The sequence below is a fragment of the Pristiophorus japonicus genome, chromosome 18 (assembly GCF_044704955.1).
Source record: "Pristiophorus japonicus isolate sPriJap1 chromosome 18, sPriJap1.hap1, whole genome shotgun sequence".
Classification (NCBI taxonomy): domain Eukaryota; kingdom Metazoa; phylum Chordata; class Chondrichthyes; family Pristiophoridae; genus Pristiophorus; species Pristiophorus japonicus.
In genome coordinates this window covers 26,232,510-26,254,356 of record NC_091994.1, presented here as the reverse complement: position 1 = coordinate 26,254,356, position 21,847 = coordinate 26,232,510, and the positions used below count along the sequence as shown (strand labels likewise).

At 46.7% G+C, this 21,847-nt stretch overlaps 1 long non-coding RNA gene across 2 annotated transcripts in view; it reads right to left on the bottom strand.

The window, feature by feature from the left end:
* Nucleotides 1–21,847, bottom strand: part of LOC139229168 (uncharacterized) — a 98,738-nt gene that overhangs the window by 26,734 nt on the left and 50,157 nt on the right. For both annotated transcript variants that reach the window (XR_011587670.1, XR_011587669.1), the window contains one exon: nt 12,591–12,713. This is a non-coding gene — a long non-coding RNA (uncharacterized lncRNA). The remainder of the gene's footprint in view (nt 1–12,590; nt 12,714–21,847) is intronic.

The window sequence follows — 21,847 nt, the reverse complement described above, 5'->3', positions numbered from 1 at the left end:
GCTTCCAGTGCCCCGCCGGGATTTTCGGGGCCAGTTTCGGCGGGACGCGGAGTATTACCACCCAGAAGAGGTGAACCAGTGTGCAATGCCCCTGGTTGCGACACTGGCTCAATTTTTGTCTCCTGCCCGATCCGTAGCGCTCCGTAGAGCGCCCTGCTGAGACCGCCTGTGAAAGCGGGCAGCCCGAGCTGTAGCGGCTGCAGTGAGATAAGTAATGTCGACCTCAGGTAAGTGTGATTGTATTTTTTTTGCGATTTATGTTGTGGTGGCGTGAGTTATTTATTGGAAATGTTTTTGGTGTTTTATTTCCGTTTTTTTTCTCCTCAGGTCTCTCTTAGAGCGCTCTGAGGCCGACTGTTTTGTTCTGGATTTTCGCTTGCTCAGCCGGCCTAGCACCCAAGAAAGGTGTATAACGCCTCCCTCAGTGCCCCGCTCCTCCAGCTGCCCAATTTTGCTGACTGAGGCGCAAACTGTTCCAGGGAGCAAACTTTACCGTCCTGTCGCCATTACTGTCCCATGGTCCAGACCATGGTCCAGAACTTAAAGAAGGGTAACTTTGAAGGTATGAGGCGTGAATTGGCTAGGATAGATTGGCGAATGATACTTAGGGGGTTGACTGTGGATGGGCAATGGCAGACATTTAGAGACCGCATGGATGAAGTACAACAATTGTACATTCCTGTCTGGCGTAAAAATAAAAAGGGGAAGGTGGCTCAACCGTGGCTATCTAGGGAAATCAGGGATAGTATTAAAGCCAAGGAAGTGGCATACAAATTGGCCAGAAATAGCAGCGAACCTGGGGACTGGGAGAAATTTAGAACTCAGCAGAGGAGGACAAAGGGTTTGATTAGGACAGGGAAAATGGAGTACGAGAAGAAGCTTGCAGGGAACATTAAGGCGAATTGCAAAAGTTTCTATAGGTATGTAAAGAGAAAAAGGTTGGTGAAGACAAACGTAGGTCCACTGCAGTCAGAATCAGGGGAAGTCATAACGGGGAACAAAGAAATGGCGGACCAATTGAACAAGTACTTTGGTTCGGTATTCACTAAGGAGGATACAAACAACCTTCCGGATATAAAAGGGGTCAGAGGGTCTAGTAAGGAGGGGGAACTGAGGGAAATCTTTATTAGTCGGGAAATTGTTTTGGGGAAATTGATGGGATTGAAGGCCGATAAATCCCCAGGGCCTGATGGATTGCATCCTAGAGTACTTAAGGAGGTGGCCTTGGAAATAGCGGATGCATTGACAGTCATTTTCCAACATTCCATTGACTCTGGATCAGTTCCTATGGAGTGGAGGGTAGCCAATGTAACCCCACTTTTTAAAAAAGGAGGGAGAGAGAAAACAGGGAATTATAGACCGGTCAGCCTGACCTCAGTAGTGGGTAAAATGATGGAATCAATTATTAAGGATGTCATAGCAGTGCATCTGGAAAATGGTGACATGATAGGTCCAAGTCAGCATGGATTTGTGAAAGGGAAATCATGCTTGACAAATCTTCTGGAATTTTTTGAGGATGTTTCCAGTAAAGTGGACAAAGGAGAACCAGTTGATGTGGTATATTTGGACTTTCAGAAGGCTTTCGACAAGGTCCCACACAAGAGATTAATGTGCAAAGTTAAAGCACATGGGATTGGGGGTAGTGTGCTGATGTGGATTGAGAACTGGTTGTCAGACAGGAAGCAAAGAGTAGGAGTAAACGGGTACTTTTCAGAATGGCAGGCAGTGACTAGTGGAGTGCCGCAAGGTTCTGTGCTGGGGCCCCAGCTGTTTACATTGTACATTAATGATTTAGACGAAGGGATTAAATGCAGTATCTCCAAATTTGCAGATGATACTAAGTTGGGTGGCAGTGTGAGCTGCGAGGAGGATGCTATTAGGCTGCAGAGTGACTTGGATAGGTTAGGTGAGTGGGCAAATGCATGGCAGATGAAGTATAATGTGGATAAATGTGAGGTTATCCACTTTGGTGGTAAAAACAGAGAGACAGACTATTATCTGAATGGTGACAGATTAGGAAAAGGGCAGGTGCAAAGAGACCTGGGTGTCATGGTACATCAGTCATTGAAGGTTGGCATGCAGGTACAGCAGGCGGTTAAGAAAGCAAATGGCATGTTGGCCTTCATAGCGAGGGGATTTGAATACAGGGGCAGGGAGGTGTTGCTACAGTTGTACAGGGCCTTGGTGAGGCCACACCTGGAGTATTGTGTACAGTTTTGGTCTCCTAACTTGAGGAAGGACATTCTTGCTATTGAGGGAGTGCAGCGAAGGTTCACCAGACTGATTCCCGGGATGGCGGGACTGACCTATCAAGAAAGATTGGATCAACTGGGCTTGTATTCACTGGAGTTCAGAAGAATGAGAGGGGATCTCATAGAAACGTTTAAAATTCTGACGGGTTTAGACAGGTTAGATGCAGAAAGAATGTTCCCAATGTTGGGGAAGTCCAGAACCAGGGGTCACAGTCTGAGGATAAGGGGTAAGCCATTTAGGACCGAGATGAGGAGAAACTTCTTCACCCAGAGAGTGGTGAACCTGTGGAATTCTCTACCACAGAAAGTAGTTGAGGCCAATTCACTAAATATATTCAAAAGGGAGTTAGATGAAGTCCTTACTACTCGGGGGATCAAGGGTTATGGCGAGAAAGCAGGAAGGGGGTACTGAAGTTTCATGTTCAGCCATGAACTCATTGAATGGCGGTGCAGGCTAGAAGGGCTGAATGGCCTACTCCTGCACCTATTTTCTATGTTTCTATGTTTCTATGAAATGAGCAAAGCCAAAAATCATTGTAGTGAAATGCTGCTGAAAATATATTTTTGTTTACTGCTTGAAACAAAAAAAGTTTACAAAACTTCGAGTGCTTTTCAGTCTCCTTCAACGCTGCCATTTTAGAAATGCATCAGTTTGGGCAGCTGCACTTGTATGTTTGTCACATCCTTTTCTTTCACCTCCCACTGTGATCTCATTCCCATTTCCCTTATACCATATGGTATTGGGAGAGATGCACTAGGCTTACGAGATGCTTCTGCCATTGAAGTGAACCCTGTGATTTGAAGGTAGTGGAGCGTGTACTTTGCAAAGAAAAATGGGAAGATTGTTATCATGACTAACACATCTGGCATCCCACAAAGCTGTATTTTGTTTGGTGGCAGAACACATTGGTTGGTAGTTAAATGCCAGATCTACCATCATTCTAATTGCAGAGGTCTCAAACATATTAGAAATTGTTACAAATTTCACAAATATCACTCAGTGCTGTGTAAGCTAATCTGCCAGGGATATTTCTAGCACACTAAAGCTCTTTATGTTACCGCAAGAATTGGAAATTGGCAGCAATGTGCTTTTCCACTAAGATACGAATACTCCAGCAAAAGTCACAAAAATAATTTTGTGAGCCTAACCCCCTATTATTATCATGTTTTTGAGCTCAGTAACACAATGAAGATAGTGTAACCTTGGGAGCTTGTATTCTTCAGCATAGAGTAACACTTAGCTGCAAAATGGTCCAGCCCCCTCATGAATTTTCTCCCAATCCTACAGAGCCCATCTGCATTTCTTAAAGTAACAAGTCACTATGGGGAAGAAATTCTGTTGTGTAGCGCCTCATTGTGCGCCCCGCTAATGCGTCTCGAATGTCTTACCGCCCGGCACAGCAGCTTGTAGTGCCCCGCCGGGAAATTTCGTTCTGGTTTACCAGCGGCACAAAATGTTACCACCTCACCATGTCATTTCAGTGAGATTATGACATCTGTACGCTTGCATCGACCCGCTAGCACCCCGCCATCAAAATTAGGTGTGTCCGCCTCATTTAGCTTCCGGCGAGAATCACACCAGAGAAACCAGGCAGTCCCACCTTCCGTGGGTGATTCCTAGAGGCTACTTAAAGGGAGGAGCAATCAAATTCATCGGAGGTCACAATAAGTGCAACGTTTCAACAGAGCACGGTGCGTGAACCACACACTTTGCTGCGGCAGATGTATCTGACCTAGCAACTTGAGTTTGACAATTTAATGGGTGCATTACTAGCACGCCAGCGTCGCCTTCTACATGCTCTTGTTAGGTGGCGTCAAGAGAGAGGGGCTGTTGGCCATGTTGGCCCACGAATGAGGAGATCCTGGAGATGTCGGGACAGGAGGCCTTACCCACCACATGTTTATTATTTTTTTTAGAAATAGGAGCTGGAGTAGGCCACCTGGCCCCTCGAGCCTGCTCCACCATTTAATAAGATCATGGCTGATCTGATCATGGATCCAGCTCCACTTCCCTGCCCGCTCCCGATAATCCTTTATTTCCTTATTGCTCAAAAATCTATCTCTCTCCACCTTAAATATATTCAGTGACCCAGCCTCCACAGCTCTCTAGGGGCAGAGAATTCCATAGATTTACAACCCTCTGAGAGAAGAAATTCCTCCTCATCTCCTTATTACCGGGAGCAACACTCATACCTCGACATGTCGGAGGAGCAGTTTTTCAGAAGGCTGTGCTTCCGAAGGGAGATCCTGACAGAGATATGCCATCTCCTGCAGGCAGACCTGCAGCCTCACATCGGCACCAGGATTGTGCTGCCCACCGCAGTGAAGGTCACTGTGGCACTGAACTTTTATGCCTCTGGCTCCTTCTAGGCTGAATTAGGGGACATATGCAGGGTCTCTCAATTTGCTGTAATTCGCTGCATCCACGACATGACACAGGCTCTGTACAGATGGAGAATGTTCATAATGTTCCCAGTGAGCAGGGATAAACAGAATGAGTGGTCATGTAGGTTTGCCAGGATAGCGGGCTACCCGATGGTTCAAGGAGCCATTGAGTGCAGACACGTGGCCTTGTGAGCACCATTCCAGAATGCCGAGGTATTCTGAAACCAAAAGTGATATCACTCCCAGAATGTGCAGCTGGTGTGCAACCACATGCAGCGCATCCTCGTAGTGAATACTCACCATCTTGGCAGTGCACAATATGTGTCCATCCTGCGTGAGAGCACTGTGCCATGACTGTTTCAGCCACCACAGGAAGGGTGCAGCTGGCTGCTCGGGGACAAAGGATACAGCCTAGCCACCTGGTTAAGGTCACAAACTTGGGCTGGGATGGGGCAGGAACTTGGGCTGGGGGAAGGGTTCAGGAACTTGGGCTGGGATGGGGCAGGAACTTGGGCTGGGGGGGGTGGGTTCAGGAACTTGGGCTGGGATGGGGCAGGAACTTGGGCTGGGTGGGGGTTCAGGAACTTGGGCTGAGATGGGGCAGGAACTTGGGCTGGGGTGGGGCAGGAACTTGGGCTGGGGGTGTCAGCAACCTGGGCTGGGATGAGGCAGGAACTTGGAGGGGGGAGGGGCGGGGTCTTAAACTGTGAGAGTGAGCTCTCTCCTGTTTGGAGTCAGCAGTCAGAATGGCTCGAATTACACTTTGCAAAGTCACTGATTACGCAGGCAGGGTGGTTCTAATTACACATTCCATAGAAACTCCGAGAGGTGGGCACCGGAGGGACTGGAGTGCATCATCACGCCCGGCAACCAAATTTTAATTTGATTTTACGTTTTAAAGTTTAATTTGTTTTCATTGCCGGTGCTTTTAGTGTCCCCCTTCCATTTTATAGGGGGCACTGGGGAAAATTGTGAATTTAGTGCCCAAAAAAAAAAACCAAAAAAAAGAAAAAAACAAAAAAAACAAAAAAAGGGGGGAAAAAAAGGGCCTTGTAAATGTCTGGAGTGTCACCCAGGTCGGGTGGCACAGTTTAATGTTTTATGTTTTGCAGGTGAACTCCAAAAAGAGTTTTCCATAGAAACTCTTATTTTCCAAGGGGACCAATCAGCAATCAGGTCATGTGATCAAGGGGACCAAATCAGCGCATTTTTCTATTGCAAATAGCTGCTACTGTCTGGAAGTGTGCAGATCTCCATTTGAATCTGCGTGACTGCACAGAGTGGATGTGCGAACAGTGGGATTAGGTGACAACCACCTAAGATTAAGGATGAGACTGAAGTATTGTGAACGCATATCAACAGTGAAATGGTAGTGCGAGGAGGGGGCAGGCTGAGTAGGCATGCAAGAAGGTGAGTGAGGGGCAAGGCTGTTGAACCGAGGCTGAACTTTTATGATGGCTTCACGAATGAAGAGCATGGCATGGTACACATAGAGAAGGAGCAGGTATTGCAAAGACTTGACATTGTGTGAGACAGTGAGGTTCACGTTATGGCATTGCAACATTAATAGAAAGGGTACTCACCCCTCGGACCCCTCGGGTGGTCGTTGAACTTCTTGTGACATTGTGTTGCAGTTCTGGCGACCATGCTCCTGGCAGAAATGTGCTGGGCCACCTCCCTCCAAAGCCTTCTGATTACTCTAGGAACGGGCCTCCTTCCATTTGGAGGTTGCAGCACATTCAACCACCTCTCCACAGCCTCGATTAAGGCGTCAACGGCCATGGGCAAGAAGCGGTGGGCATGCTGGTGACCTTCTTGCTCCTTCATTTTCCTACTCTGATCAGAGTAAAAAGTTGAAATTGCGCATGCGCATACTTATCTTACCACACCTTTAACAATCGGCTGTCCACAGGATGTATAGCGGCCTTCGGAACATGCGTGTTGCTTCTTGAAATTTATCGCTGAGATTTTCGGTTCCACTGCCCTAGGATTATTGTGGATCGACTGATTTAGTGCTCCCTTTCCCTCTTGGTGCGATGAAACCTAATTTCATCCGGTGCAAGCTTTTCGAGGGCGCTACAATTACTGCCCCGACAGGATTAATGCCTCAAAGTGGGCGATACCAAGGGGCCGAAATTCATCGTCCCCGAAGAGACGGCTACTGCGGGGTTTGGGCAACCGATCGAAAACATTGATTGGCCGCCGCTGTCGCGTGTTTACCCCGAGCCATATTCAGCTTGGGGGGGCGGGGTGGGGGCGGGAGTTGAGTGTTGCGCACTTCTGCTGGAAACGGCAGGGTGAAGCCGCAGTAATGGAAGGATTTCAGCGGTGAGCTCAAAGCATGTGGGCCGCTGAAAAGCGGCCAGGCCAGCGAAATTCAGGCCTAAAAATATAAGATTTTTCCCTGCAGTTCCCCCACAAGGTTTCCCAGTCAGTGCACGAACGTGACACCGCTGGAGTTTTGCCGCGATCGGGTCCGTTTGGTAGGGAAATAGTTTTATTAATTTTAGTGTTTTTATTTCAGATTCCATCATCCGCAGTATTTAGCTTTTCATATAGTTTTATTAAGTATTAGTGTTTTTATGTCATATTCCATCATCTGTAGTATTTTGCTTTTTAAGTAGTTTTATTAATTGTTTTGGCTCCATTAAACTGCTCAGAGGTTTTCACATACTTTTGTACAACTTTCAGGCCTAATCCGTTAGTGGAGGCCTGTGGGCTGCAGAGACCTGCTTGGCAGGGTTCACCCTGAGGATGGGAGGAGTGTTGGGAGGGCGACACCTGGTACACCTGGTCAGAGGCAGGGCGGCATGCAGGAGAAGGTGTCGCTGCCAGCACCGTGCAGAGAGGCAGCGGGCAAGGGAGGCAGCATCCATTATCCATACATTCTGCGCCAGACCAGTGTGCCTGCCGTCTTCACCAGCCCGAATCAGGATTGCGGTTGGCTGCTTGGGGACAAGGGATATTCTCTGTGGCTGCTCACTCCTCTGCGGAACCCCAGGGCAGTGTCAGAGCATGCATACAATGATGCTCATTGTGCCACCAGGTGCATCCTTAAGCAGAGATTCCGATGCCTGGACCGCTCTGGTGGCACCTTGCAGTATCCTTCTCAACGGGTCTCCATAATCGTCGTGGTCTGTTGCATGCTGCACAACCTGCCCAGCATGAGGGGACAGCCGCTGGAGGTTGAGCCAGCAGTTTCACCTGAGGAGGAGGAAGAGGAGGAGGAACCCCGTCGCCCCAGAACTCGGAGGCGTCAACCCATCGCCACCCTGGGGGCTGGGTGCAGACTGGCCAGCACCCTCCTGGGAGTGTGCGTCCTGAAATATATGGAGGTGCCTGACACCTCCCCTGCAATATCCCTCCATGCATTATGTACTGCCTGTCTGCCAGGTCTCCCCACGTCAGGAAACTGTATTATTCTTCTGTCCTCCACACTGTCGATCAGTGTTTCCGGTTCCATATCAGTGAACCTGTTGGCTCTCCTTGCACCTCTGACACCAGCCATTCTTCCAACCTCCTACGCCCCTCAAAGCCTTGCTGCAAACCCTGGCCTTTAAAAAGGAGCTGACTCGTTAGAAACCCTTACATACATGCTGAATGTCTCAGTGGTGATTACGCTCAAATTAAGACAGCCACACTGCTGAAAAATCCACTCTGGAAGGGTTCATTAGCGCTGGACCCCATTTTTCCACTTTTGGAGCTGAATATGGGGTGGCCCAGCCACAAAACAATTTTGGCGCTAATTGCCCCCAAAAGGGGGGAGCGCCAGCTTTCCAGCGGTACTGAATTTCGGGCCCCAAATTTCCAGCCCTATGTGTTGTCATGATCATTTCTCAATTCAATAAATAGGAAATTAAGTTAACTTGGCTGCATGTTTCGTATCTGATTTTTTAACTCTACAACCAACTGTCTTGCATACCGAGATGAAAGTGACTTATTAAACTCTTCTCCATTTAACAGAGTGCTACAACATTGAGCCAAATGAGGATTGAAAACTATATTTTTATGATATTGATGTATAATTCTCTCACGGGAAGCAATAGTTTTACATATTTCATCTCGTCTCCAGACCTAATAGCCTCTTGCTCATAACTTCCAAGTGATGAAGGCAAGTAAAGTTTTATATATTTAAAACTGTTTACATGGAGTAACTCTTCGAAAGGTTATCATAATTCTGCAGCATCTTGTTTGCAGTGTATTGAAACAAGCTGCGTTGTGCCCAGCTGTGCAGTTCTCAGCTTGACTGCAGATGGCTGACTCTGTTCACACTAAAGCCAGCTGCAAGTGGGCCAAGCGGATATAATAGCAGCGCTACACCGGTAGTGATTACAGTTTGGCATTGTAGCGTGAATGGGGTTCAAATTATACTTATTTTGATCAGTGATTGGATTCCCAATGTATTGCGTGGTTCTGGGTTTGTCATAGAATCATAGAATCATAGAAATTTACAGTACGGAAGGAGGTCATTTCGGCCCATCATGTCTGCGCCGGCCGGCCAAGAGCTATCCAGCCTAATCCCACTTTCCAGCTCTTGGTCCGTAGCCCTTTGGTTATGGCACTTTAAGTGCACATCTATGCATTTTTTTAATGTGGTGAGGGTTTCTGCCTCTACCACTCTTTCAGGGAGTGAGTTCCAGACTCCCACCACCCTCTGGGTGAATAAATTTCCCCTCATATCTCCTCTAAACCTCCCCCCAATTACTTTAAAGGATTACTATCAAAGGATCAAAAGCTAGTGGAGGACACTAGACTTCTACCTGAGCCACCTTTACATTGCTTTAGTTCAGACACCAGGAGGCTGACATCCATGATCCTGCTTCCACTGTTTGGAATATTAAATCTAGCGTCTGGATCCCAGTGGCAAATTCAGAGATTCCAGTGTTTTGTGGGTTTACACGTCCACTGCTGGGATACATGATCCAGATTTAATGGATGATAATCATAGAATCATGGAATGGTTGCAGCACGGAAGAAGGCCATTCGGCCCGTCGAGCCTGTGCCAACTCTCAGCTAGTCCCACTCCCCTGCCCTTTCCCCGTAGCCCTGCAATTTATTTTTCTTCAGATACTTATCCAACTCCCTTTTGTAAGATAAAAATGAGTCTGCCTCCATCACCCTTTCAGGCAGTGCATTCCAGATCATAACCACTCGCTGCGTAAAAAAGTTTTTTCTTACGTCGCCTTTGGTTCTTTTGCCAATCACCTTAAATCTGTGTCCTCTGGTTCTCGACCCTTCTGCCAATGGGAACAGTTTCTCTCTATCTGCCCTATCCAGACCGCTCATGATTTTGAACACCTCTATCAAATCTCCTCTCAATATTCTCTGCTCCAAGGCGAACAACCCCAGTTTCTCCAGTCTATCAATGTAACTGAAGTCCCTCATTCCTGGAATCATTCTCGTAAATCTTTTCTGCAACTTCTCTAAGGCCTTCACATCCTTCCTAACGTGTGGTGCCCAGAATTGGACACAATACTCCAGTTGGGGCCGAACCAATTTTATATAGATTCATCATAATTTCCACACTTTTGTACTCTATACCTCTTTTTTTGAAGCCCAGGATTCTGTAAGCCTTTTTAACTGCTTTCTCAACCTGCCCTGCCACCTTCAACGATTTATGCACACATATCCCCAGGTCTCTCGCGCATCCCCTTTAGGATTGTCCCATTTAGTTTATATGTCATCTCCTCGTTTTTCCACCAAAATGCATCACTTCACACTTATCTGCGTTAAATTTCATCTGCCACGTGTCTGCCCATTTCACCAGCCTGTCTCTGTCTTCCTGAAGTCTATCATTCTCCTCCTCACTGTTCACTATACTTCCAAGTTTTGTGTCATCTGAAAATTTTGAAATTGTGCCCTGTACACCCATGTCCTAGAACCACTGTATACCTTCCTCCAGTCTAAAAAAACACTAGTCTCTATTTTCTATCACTTAACCAATTTCGTATCCACTTCCACTGCCCCTTTTATTCCATGGGCTTCAATTTTGCTGGCAAGTCTATTATGTGGCACTTTGTTGAACGCCTTTTGGAAATCCATGTACCCTATGTCAACTGCATTGCCCTCATCAACTCTCTCTGTTACCGCTACAAAAAACTTGATCAAATTGGTTTAACACGATTTACCTTTAACAAATCCATGCTGGCTTTCCTTAATTAATCCACCCCTATCTATTTACAATATACATTAATGATTTGGATGAAGGATTTGAATGTAATATCTCCAAATTTGCAGATGACACTAAGCTGGTTGGCAGTGTGAGCTGTGAAGAGGATGCTAAGAGGCTGCAAGGTGACTTGGACAGGTTAGGTGAATGGGCAAATGCATGGCAGATGCAGTAAAATGTAGATAAATGTGAGGTTATTCACTTTGGTGGCAAAAACAGGAAGACAGAATGTTATCTGAATGGTGACAGCTTAGGAAAAGGGGAGGTGCGACAAGACCTGGGTGTCATGGTACATCAGTCATTGAAAGTTGGCATGCAGGTACAGCAGGCGGCGAAGAAGGCAAATTACATGTTGGCCTTCATAGCGAGAGGATTTGAGTAAAGGAGCAGGGAGCTCTTACTGTAGTTGTACAGGGCCTTGGTGAGGCCAACCTTGAATATTGTGTATAGTTTTGGTCTCCTAATCTGAGGAAGGACATTCTTGCTATTGAGGGAGTGCAGCGAAGGTTCACCAGACTGATTCCCGGGATGGCAGGACTGACATATGAAGAAAGACTGGATCGACTAGGCTTATTTTCACTGGAATTTAGAAGAATGAGAGGGGATCTCATAGAAACATATAAAATTCTGACAGGATTGGACAGGTTAGATTCAGGAAGAATGTTCCCAATGCTGGGGAAGTCCAGAACCAGGGGTCACAATCTAAGGATTAGGGGTAAGCCATTTAGGACCAAGATGAGGAGAAACTTCTTCACTCAGAGAATTGTGAATCTGTGGAATTCTCTACCACAGAAAGTTGTTGAGGCCAGTTCGTTAGATATATTCAAAAGGGAGTTAGATGTGGCCCTTACGGCTAAAGGGATCAAGGGGTATGGAGCGAAAGCAGGAACTGGGTACTGAAGTTGCATGATCAGCCATGATCATATTGAATGGTAGTGCAGGTTCGAAGGGCCGAATGGCCTACTCCTGCACCTATTTCCTGTGTTTCTATGTTTCTATCCAAGTGACTGTTCATTTTGTCCCTGATTACTGTTTCTAAAAGCTTCCCCACTACTGAGGTTAAACCGACTGGCCTGTAGTTGCTGGGTTTATCTTTACAACCTTTTTTGAACAATGGTGTAACAATTGCAATTCTCCAGTCCTCTGGCACTACCTCCGCCAGTATCTATGGAGGATTGGAATATTATGGCCAGTACCTCTACGAATTCCGCCTTTAATTCCCTCAGCATCCTAGGATGCATCCCTTCCACCCCTGGTGATTTCCAGCAATCTGAACTAAAACTGCGACAGTATTATGTATTGGTTTTGTGTCACGTTAGTGCTGCTGGCGCTATGCGAGTCTGGCACTGCCACATTCATTAAACTGGGAAGATCCAAATTTTTAACTGGGTCTTTCCAGCATTAGTGAATCCAGCAAGCTTACTGAAGGGTTGCTGCCAGCTGCTTCAGAACCATGAGTTGGGAACTGGCAACATTAGAAAGGCACTAAACCAATATGAAAACAACTTTAAAGACACAACAATGCCTGTACATGATAAAAAAATAAATAGTAAAGACATGTATCTTTGTCGGATGTTTTATATTGTGCTGATTGTTCGAAATCAACTATTTATTTTATTAACTATTTGATATTGTGAGTATGTTTTGCAGCTTACAAGATGAAAAAAATGTTTTCTATCACTTTTTGGAGAAAATTATATTTAATGAGGTGATGTAGATTACCATAATGGGGTAAAATTGAATTTGCCTCAGAGAATCCCATTGTTCCAAGTTCCTAAGCTCACCTGGAAGTTTGAGGAGGAAGTTGCTCGAGAGACAGAAGTGGAATTATCCAGCCTATTCTTCAACATGTCTTCGCAGCCTGTCACAGGCTCTCTCTGACCGGGAGATACATGGTGCAAGTGGGACTGAAGAGGTAGCAAGAAAAATGCTTTTAAAATAAAAAAATCGTTGCAATTACAGAAATTAGATTTTTTTTTAAACTGAAGTTAATTCCACAAGTCTACTGCAAAATAAATACCAGTAATACCGCAATCATAATGCCACAAGGGATTAACACTTTCACAAACATCATGCATCAAGAGTTTGCAAAAGGAAATGATACAGTCAGGCAGCACTGGCACAAACGCTGCATCAAAAATAAATGGAAGGAGTTGAGATGCAAACAAAATGATTGCTATAATAGGTCATAGCAGCCATCAGGGAGTGAATTCAGGTGTTCAAAGGCAGTTATGAATTGTTTTAGCATGGTGGTATCTCAACCCCTCAATCATATGACATTACATCTCGCTGCTATATTTGCAATGTCATTAATTCTATGTGCCGTTTGCTTCTCATCCGCATCAAAATCTCCTTCTGTGATATACACTTCTCTCATTGCCCTTTCGCATTTGGCTGATACAAGGAGAAATTTCAGTGGACCCCGTTAATTTCTGCCAACTATTCCTCCCATTCGTCCCATCATTTACAATGCTTCATTTAGGTGGTATGTTTGTGTAATGTCTACACCTCTGTGGCTATGTATGCTAAACTTAAAACACAACCATCAAATCTCTTCAGCGACTGTAGGGGCGATTTTAACCGCCCGTTGGAAACTGGGGGAGTGGCCAGTTAAAATAGCCCAGGAGACATCCAGCTGTCTTCTATTGTAATTGGGCAAGGACGCACATTCAAAGCCAGAAGGATCCTTTTTAAGTATGCAGATCGAGATCCAATAACATCCTCAGGCCACGACTGCTGTTTTAGCTAGTGGGCTTTCCCGCCAGTTGAAGATAGCAGGAAGAAGATCCAGCTCGGCCTCGCTCTGCTGTGGTTAGGGGGTTTGGTGATAACCTCGGCCCCCGCCTCGCCTCATTCCTGCTCCGGGTTAAAATCAGCCCTACTTGTCTCTGACTTAGGTAATCTAGTGATAGTGCCGAGTCAGCAGTAGCCAAGCTGCGGACAATGGGCTAAAGTCGTCACTAGAGTCCTCCTCAATCGCTTCTTCCCGTGGCCGAGGAGCTGCTCCCGGAGTCACAGTGCGGATTTCGTCCCCACGGGGATTTTTGCAGCGCGTCAGCTACAGGAAAAATACAGGGAACAGCGCCAGCCCTTATACATGTCCTTCTTTGACCTTACAAAGGCCTTTGACACTGTCAACCGCGAGGGTCTATGGAGCGTCCTCCTCCGTTTCAGATGCCCCCAAAAGTTCGTCACCATTCTCCGCCTGCTCCACGATGACATGCAGGCCGTGATCCTTACCAACAGATCCATCACAGACCCAATCCACGTCTGGACCGGGGTCAAACAGGGCTGCGTCATTACCCCAACCCTCTTCTCAATCTTTCTCGCCGTCATGCTCCACCTCACAGTCAACAAGCTCCCTGCTGGAGTGGAACTAAACTACAGAACCAGTGGGAACCTGTTCAACCTGTGCCGTCTCCAGGCCAGATCCAAGACCACCCCAATCTCTGTCATTGAGCTACAGTATGTGGACAACGCCTGCATCTGCGCACATACAGAGGCTGCACTACAGGACATAATCAACATATTTACTGAGGCGTACGAAAGCATGAGCCTTACGCTAAACATCCGTAAGACAAAGGTCCTCCACCAGCCTGTCCTCACCGCACAGCACTGCCCCCCAGTCATCAAGATCCACGGCGTGGCCCTGGATACAGCAGACCACTTCCCATATATCGGGAGCTTCCTATCAACAAGAGCAGTCATCGACGACGAGATCCAGCATCGCCTCCAGTGTGCCAGTGCAGCCTTCGGTCGCCTGAGGAAAGGAATGTTTGAAGACCAGGCCCTCAAAACTGTCACTGAGCTCATAGTCTACAGGGCTGTAGTAATACCTGCCCTCCTGTATGGCTCAGAGACATGGACCATGTAGAGTAGACATCTCAAGTTGCTGGAGAAATATCACCAACGATGTTGCCGCAAGATCCTACAAATCGCCTGGGAGGACAGGCGCACCAACATCAGCATCCTCATTCAGGCTAACATTGAAGCACTGACCACACTCGATCAGCTCCGCTGGGCAGGCCACATAGTCCGCATGCCAGACACGAGACTCGCAAAGCAAGTGCTCTACTCGGAGCTCCTTCATGGCAAACGAGCCAAAGGTGGGCAGCGGAAACGCTACTAGGACACCTTCAAAGCCTCCCTGATAATGTGCAACATCCCCACTGACATCTGGGAGTCCCTGGCCCAAGACCGCCCTAAGTGGAGGAAGTGCATCCGAGAGGGCGCTGAGCACCTCGAGTCTCAACGCCGAGAGCATGCAGAAATCAAGCGCAGACAGCGGAAAGAGCACGCGGCAAACCAGTCCCACCCACCCCTTCCCTCAACGACTATCTGTCCCACCTGTGACAGAGTCTGTGGCTCTCGTATTGGACTGTTCAGCCACCAAAGAACTCACTTCAGGAGTGGAAGCAAGTCTTCCTCGATTCCGAGGGATTGCCTATGATGATGAAATGGAGGCCATAAACTCCATGATCCCGTCTGCGAAGCCCCTGCCAGTTACAAACTTCTGAAAAAGGGAAAGAAAAGACCAGCAGGTCAGGGTTTCTTTCTTTGCATACTTGTGTGCAAAGCTGATTCGGAAGCTTTGATTTTTTTAAGTTCCTGGGTATTGGAAGACTGGACTGCTGAATTTTGATCAATCAGAGATGGGCCTTTAAGAGGCCTCCAAGCCTGGGAATTTTAAAGATTCGGGCTTTGGAGAGAGGAGGAGAGAAGAACAATACTGTGGCAAACACTTTGCTCTCCCCATACACCCGACGATGTGGTACTCATGTTTCCCACCTCAGAAACCTGAATACCAAAGTGATCCATGCCAAGATAAAAACCCGATCTCCATCCACCATGCAACCAATTGAGCTATATGGTGCTCACGCTTCATTCTGACTGATATGAAATCTTCACTAAATATATTATACAATAACTTTTTAAATGCTACTTTTAAATAAGCATGATTGAAAGTAGCTGAATGATGATCTGTTTATGAAAAAATTGAAGATTAAATGATAAGTATAAACTGTTTGTGGGAGCTTGCTGTGCGCAAAGTGGCTGCCGCGTTTCCTTCATTACAACAGTGACTACACATCAAAAAGTACTTGATTTGGCTGTAAAGCGCTTTGGGACGTCCGGTGGTCGTGAAAGGCGCTTTATAAATCCAAGTCTCTCTTTTATAAACACATATAATGGGAGCAATTAACAATAGTTCAGCCCGATCTGGAAAGATCCTGATCATCTTTGGTTGCCAATTTCAGTTACAATGCATGACCGATTGATCAGTACAACATGTGTATGTGATGCTAGAATCAAGCTAACAATACAAATAATTAGGCCTACTTCATCAGGCGCCACTCCAGATACAGCTAAGTTAGGCAACAGTGACATTTACTGGCAGTTGTTCTACTTTTAACAGGAGTGATGCATCACCGAACCTGGTATCAGAACACGTCTTGTAGAAAGATTAAATGGGACAGCAAGGAGGGTTTTAAACCAGTTTGTAGGTGGGTGGGGAAAATCCACACTGTCAGTCAAAAAGTGTGAAAAAAAAGACCAACAGGACACAATGGCAGGATGAGGACAGTTACTCAAATAAGACTTCTATATGCAAATGTACATAGCATAAGAAATAAAACAAGTGAGTTGGAGCAAAAATGATTTTAAGCTCACTGCTTTTGGTCCACTTTTAAATATGCAGAGCCGAGGTTCAATGACAGATAACCACTGGATAAAACTGCACGGAGCATAGTACGGCACCAGAGCTGGATTAAGAAGTCTTCTGGCCTTGGGTTCCAAGAACATTCTGGGCCCCAACAACAACAACTTGTATTTATATAGTGCCTTTAACGTAGTGAAACGTCCCAAGGCGCTTCACAGGAGTAGTAATGGATAAAAATTTGACACTGAGCCGCATAAGTAGAAATTAGCGCAGGCGACCAAAAGCTTGGTCAAAGAGGTGTGTTTTAAGGAGCGTCTTGAAGGAGGAAAGAGTTAGAGAGGCAGAGAGGTTTAGGCAGGGAGTTCCAGAGCTTGGGGCCCAGGCAACAGAAGGCACGACACCAATGGTTGAGTGATTATAATCAGGGATGCTCAGGAGGGCAGAATTAGAGGAGTACAGACATCTTGGGGGGTTGTGGGGCTGGAGGAGATTACAGAGATAGGGAGGGGCAAGGCCATGGAGGGATTTGAAAATAAGGATGAGAATTTTGAAATCGAGGAATTGCTTAACCAGGATCCAATGTAGATCAGCAAGTACAGGTGTGATGGGTGAACGGGACTTGGTGCGAATTAGGACAAGGACAGCCGAGTTTTGGATCATTTCTAGTTTAGAGCAAAAGGGTAGAATGTGGGAGGCCAGCCAGAAGTGCGTTGGAATAGTCCAGTCTAGAAGTAACAAAGCATGGATGAGGGCTTCAGCAATGGATGAGCTGAGGCAAGGGTGGAAACGGGCGATGTTACGGAGGTGGGAATAGGCGGTCATAGTTATGACACCAAGGTTGTGAACAGTCTGGTTCAGCCTCAGACAGATGTTGGGGAGAGGTATGGAGTCAGTGGCTACGGAACGGAGGCATGGCTTCGGTCTTCCCAATATACAATTGGAGAAAATTTCTGCTCATCCAGAACTGGATGTCAGACAAGCCGTCTGACAATTTAGAAACCGTGGAGGAGTCGAGAGAAGTGGTAGTGAGGTAGAGCTGGGTATCATCAGCGTACATGTGGAAACTGATGCTGTGTTTCCAGATGATGTCGCCAAGGGGTAACATGTAGATGAGAAATAGGAGGGGGGCAGGGATAGATCCTTGGGGGACACCAGAGGTAACGATGCGGGGGCGGGAAGAGAAGCCACTGCAGGTGATTCTCTGGCTACAATTAGATAACCGTGTAAAACCCCTACAATCCGTTAAAACACAAATGCATCATAAATTGCATGACAGAGTATGCCCTCAGAATGTTTACACATCCCATTAATAATAAAGTCAATCATATCACAATACATAGAAACATAGAAAATAGGTGCAGGAGTAGGCCATTCGGCCCTTCGAGCCTGCACCACCATTCAATAAGATCATGGCTGATTATTCACCTCAGTACCCCTTTCCTGCTTTCTCTCCATACCCCTTGATCCCTTTAGCCGTAAGGGCCATATCTAACTCCCTCTTGAATATATCCAATGAACTGGCATCAATGACACTCTGCGGTAGGGAATTCCACAGGTTAACAACTCTCTGAGTGAAGAAGTTTCTCCTCATCTCAGTCCTAAATGGCTTACCCCTTATCCTTAGACTGTGTCCTCTGGTTCTGGACTTCCCCAACATTGGGAACATTCTTTCTGCATCTAACCTGTCCAGTCCCATTGGACGCAACTACCTCAGGCCTCTTTTGTACGATATATAGTTGCAAAGTCTGGGACTCGTAGGCCTGTGTGTTAATCTGCCTGTGCACAGCAAATACATTGCCTAGTTATCTCCCTTTTGCATATGAAAAGGGCCTACCCTATGAAACAGGTGGCCATTTTAGCCATACAGTGGTAAGCCCCTTTAGGATGGCAATCGATCAGATGGGGAGAGCTGATTGGTGCTTTTCTTTTTAAACCTATGATTTTTGGGGGTATACTATCCTATTTTCACTTGGCAGGATCAGTAACAGTCCCCGCCCACTTATTTGAGGTGGAGTACATGCGAGGTACAAATAAGAGAAACTTAAATGAAAAATGCCCCTGCAAGCAGAGACAAGAGTTCCAGGCTTTGAATACTGGGTTGTGTGGGGTACTTGCGTCCAATGGGAGTGGAGTAGTGACCCTCCATTACATTTAGCCAGTTTCCCTGGCTAACAAACTGTCCACACAAAAAGGGGTCTTTGTTACGGAATAACTAAGAGCACATTCTGTTGGATGTAAAAAGCAGTGGAAGAAACGAGTTGCCTCATGTACCTCTCGGCACAGAAGAGAGGGAAGAAGAAATCGAAAATGTAATATAAAATACAGTATGAAATATTTATGAAGTAAAGCCCAATAGTATGCTCATTGTATAATTAAAACGTTGATTAGTAGGCAATATGTTTGCACAGTACATGGCAAGCAAACAATTTAAACATTTATGTAATATTCATGGCCAGTTTTGACTGTTTTCTGGACTTTTATTGCAGCAATAGAAGTTGCTATAGTCTAAGGGTGGGAAATTGCCGTGCGCCCCATCGGATTATTAATTCCTGCGCCCGATGGGGAAATCCCTCCCCAGCTGCGGAATTGGCATTACCGCCCCTCATAGGAAGTGAAGCACAATCTCGCGTGCTCCTCTTCAACTTGGGGCGGGTCCAGCGACGCTAATGAGGTGCGATCAGCAGCACTACGCGGATGTTCCAAATAACGCTGACGCGTTTCAATGCCACTCCCCTGCGCACTCTGCATGGCCTCTGATGGCCTCCTCTGGGCTGTGGCCCAGCACCCAAAACAGAGTGCCGGGCTGCACAATGGCGGCCTGGACCACGCAAGAGGACAAGAATTGGAGCCGACTGGTGAGTCAGCAAGACCGTCAGGATGGCAGCGCGGGGCGCTCGCGACCTCCCCTTTAACTTCCGCCCCGCAAGCGGATGTCAGTCTGGTTTGCGACCCGCGAGGCTGGCGCTGACACCTGCTCCCGCCAGCCTCGTGGGGCAATATCTGCCGCGGGGCAGAAAGGGGTCAGCGCGTGGCGCTACGGGGTCGCCGCACATGGCGATGATGTCGTCACTGGTTGCACGGCGGCTCGGGGCGCTACCCGTCCGGTAACTCCCGGGCAATTTCCCGCGTCCAGGTGGCACCCCCCCGCCCCGGTGAAAACTGTTTCGCGCCCGGTTAGGGCTAACGGGTGATGCAAAAAGGGGCCTAATTCTTTACAACTTAACACCTTATTGTTGTGAGACAGGTATAGATGACATGGAGCCATCAGCTGGACCTGTGCCGATGGGATGGGCCCCAACCGCGTCGGTGCCAGTCATTTACACTGAAGCAGAAGATAAGGACATTTATGGTGAGCATTAGGAAAGTGCAGAAAACATTACAGATAGAGAAGAATGATCTGTCCCAAAGCATTCCCCCAGCACTTTTACAGGAGTGACGTATCACTGAATGTGGAAGCATCTTGGTCACTTGTGGTGACTCACTATCAGATGACACCAATTCTGCTTTCCTGAAACAGATAATAACTATTTGTTGTGACCAGTGAATATGCCTTATGACAAAAGTGAACTGAAGCTAGCAGACTGATAGATTATATCATGACCCTGATGTTTAATTGGTCATTGTCATCAAGTATTTTCAGGATACACTTATTCACTACCTGCCTATATTATGCCTTGAAACATTACATGGGTTTGAGTGATGGAATGCAAACTTAATGGGCCAGAAATTGCGGAATCTACGGGCGTGTACGACTTGCATACACACCCGTTGAGGCCCCACAAGTGCCGGTTCTTGCCGCGTATTAAAATCCTGTCCATTAAGGTAACTTTATTTTTATCCCTATTAAAACATTAAAAATTATTTAATTAAATTTCAATTAATTTTAAATATGCGAAGTGTTTTTCTTATTTATTTAAAATGTTTGTGTTTTTGGGGTTATCATCATCATCATCATCATCAACAGCATCGGCAGTCCCTCGGAATCAAGGAAGACTTGCTTCCACTCCTGAAGTGAGTTCTTTGGTGGCTGAACAGTCCAATACAAGAGTCACAGACTCTGTCACAGGTGGGACAGATAGTCGTTGAGGGAAGGGGTGGGTGGGATTGGTTTGCCGCATGCTCTTTCCGGTGCCTGTGCTTGATTTCTGCATGCTCTCGGCGTTGAGACTCGAGGTGCTCAACGCCCTCCCGGATGCACTTTCTCCACGTAGGGCGGTCTTTGGCCAGGGACTCCCAGGTGTCAGTGGGGATGTCGCACTTTATCAGGGAGGCTTTGAGGGTGTCCTTGTAACGTTTCCGCTGCCCACCTTTGGCTCGTTTGCCATGAAGGAACTCCGCATAGAGCACTTGCTTTGGGAGTCTCGTGTCTGGCATGTGAACCATGTGGCCTGCCCAGCGGAGCTGATCGAGTGTGGTCAGTGCTTCAATGCTGGGGATGTTAGCCTGGATGAGGACACTGATGTTGGTGCGCCTGTCCTCCCAGGCGATTTGTAGGATCTTGCGGAGACATCGACCTGAGGTGTCTACTGTACATGGTCGTACATGGTCCATGCCTCTGAGCCATACAGGAGGGCGGAATTCACCATTACTATGAATGGTGATACGCCATTTCCATTGGTTGGTCTGGCCCACATGATCCCAGGATGAGCTTATGCAATAGTAAGGAAGGACATTAGCTTGGATGATGTGGAATCGGTATGGGTGAAGCTACGGAATACCAAAGGGCAGAAAACGCTAGTGGGAGTTGTGTACAGACCACCAAACAGCAGTAGTGAGGTTGGGAACAGCATCAAACAAGAAATTAGGGATGCATTCAATAAAGGTACAGCAATTATCATGGGCGACTTTAAGCTACATATTGATTGGGCTAACCAAACTGGTAGCAATGTGGTGGAGGAGTGTATTAGGGATGGTTTTCTAGACCAATATGTCAAGGAGCCAACTAGAGGGCTGGCCATCCTAGACTGGGTGATGAGAAAGGACTAATTAGTAATCTTGTTGTGTGAGGCCCCTTGGGGAAGAGTGACCATAATATGGTAGAATTCTTTATTAAGATGGAGAGTGACACAGTTAATTCAGAGACTAGGTTCCTGAACTTAAGGAAAGGTAACTTCGATGATATGAGACATGAATTGGCTAGTGTCATGTATGTAACCTTCATGTAACAATACTTCAATACTGTATATACTTGAGAAATGCACACCTTGACTACAGGGGATGAACTTGTGGGAGACACTCCTCACCTGGTCATCCAGGTATATAAAGGGAGGTCCCACGCAGGGTCATCACTTCTTGGTCCTGTGAATAAAGGTGCATGTCACAGAGTGACCTTGTCCATAGGATGTGCCTCGTGTGGATTTGTGGTATTGTGTAAGGACTTTACAG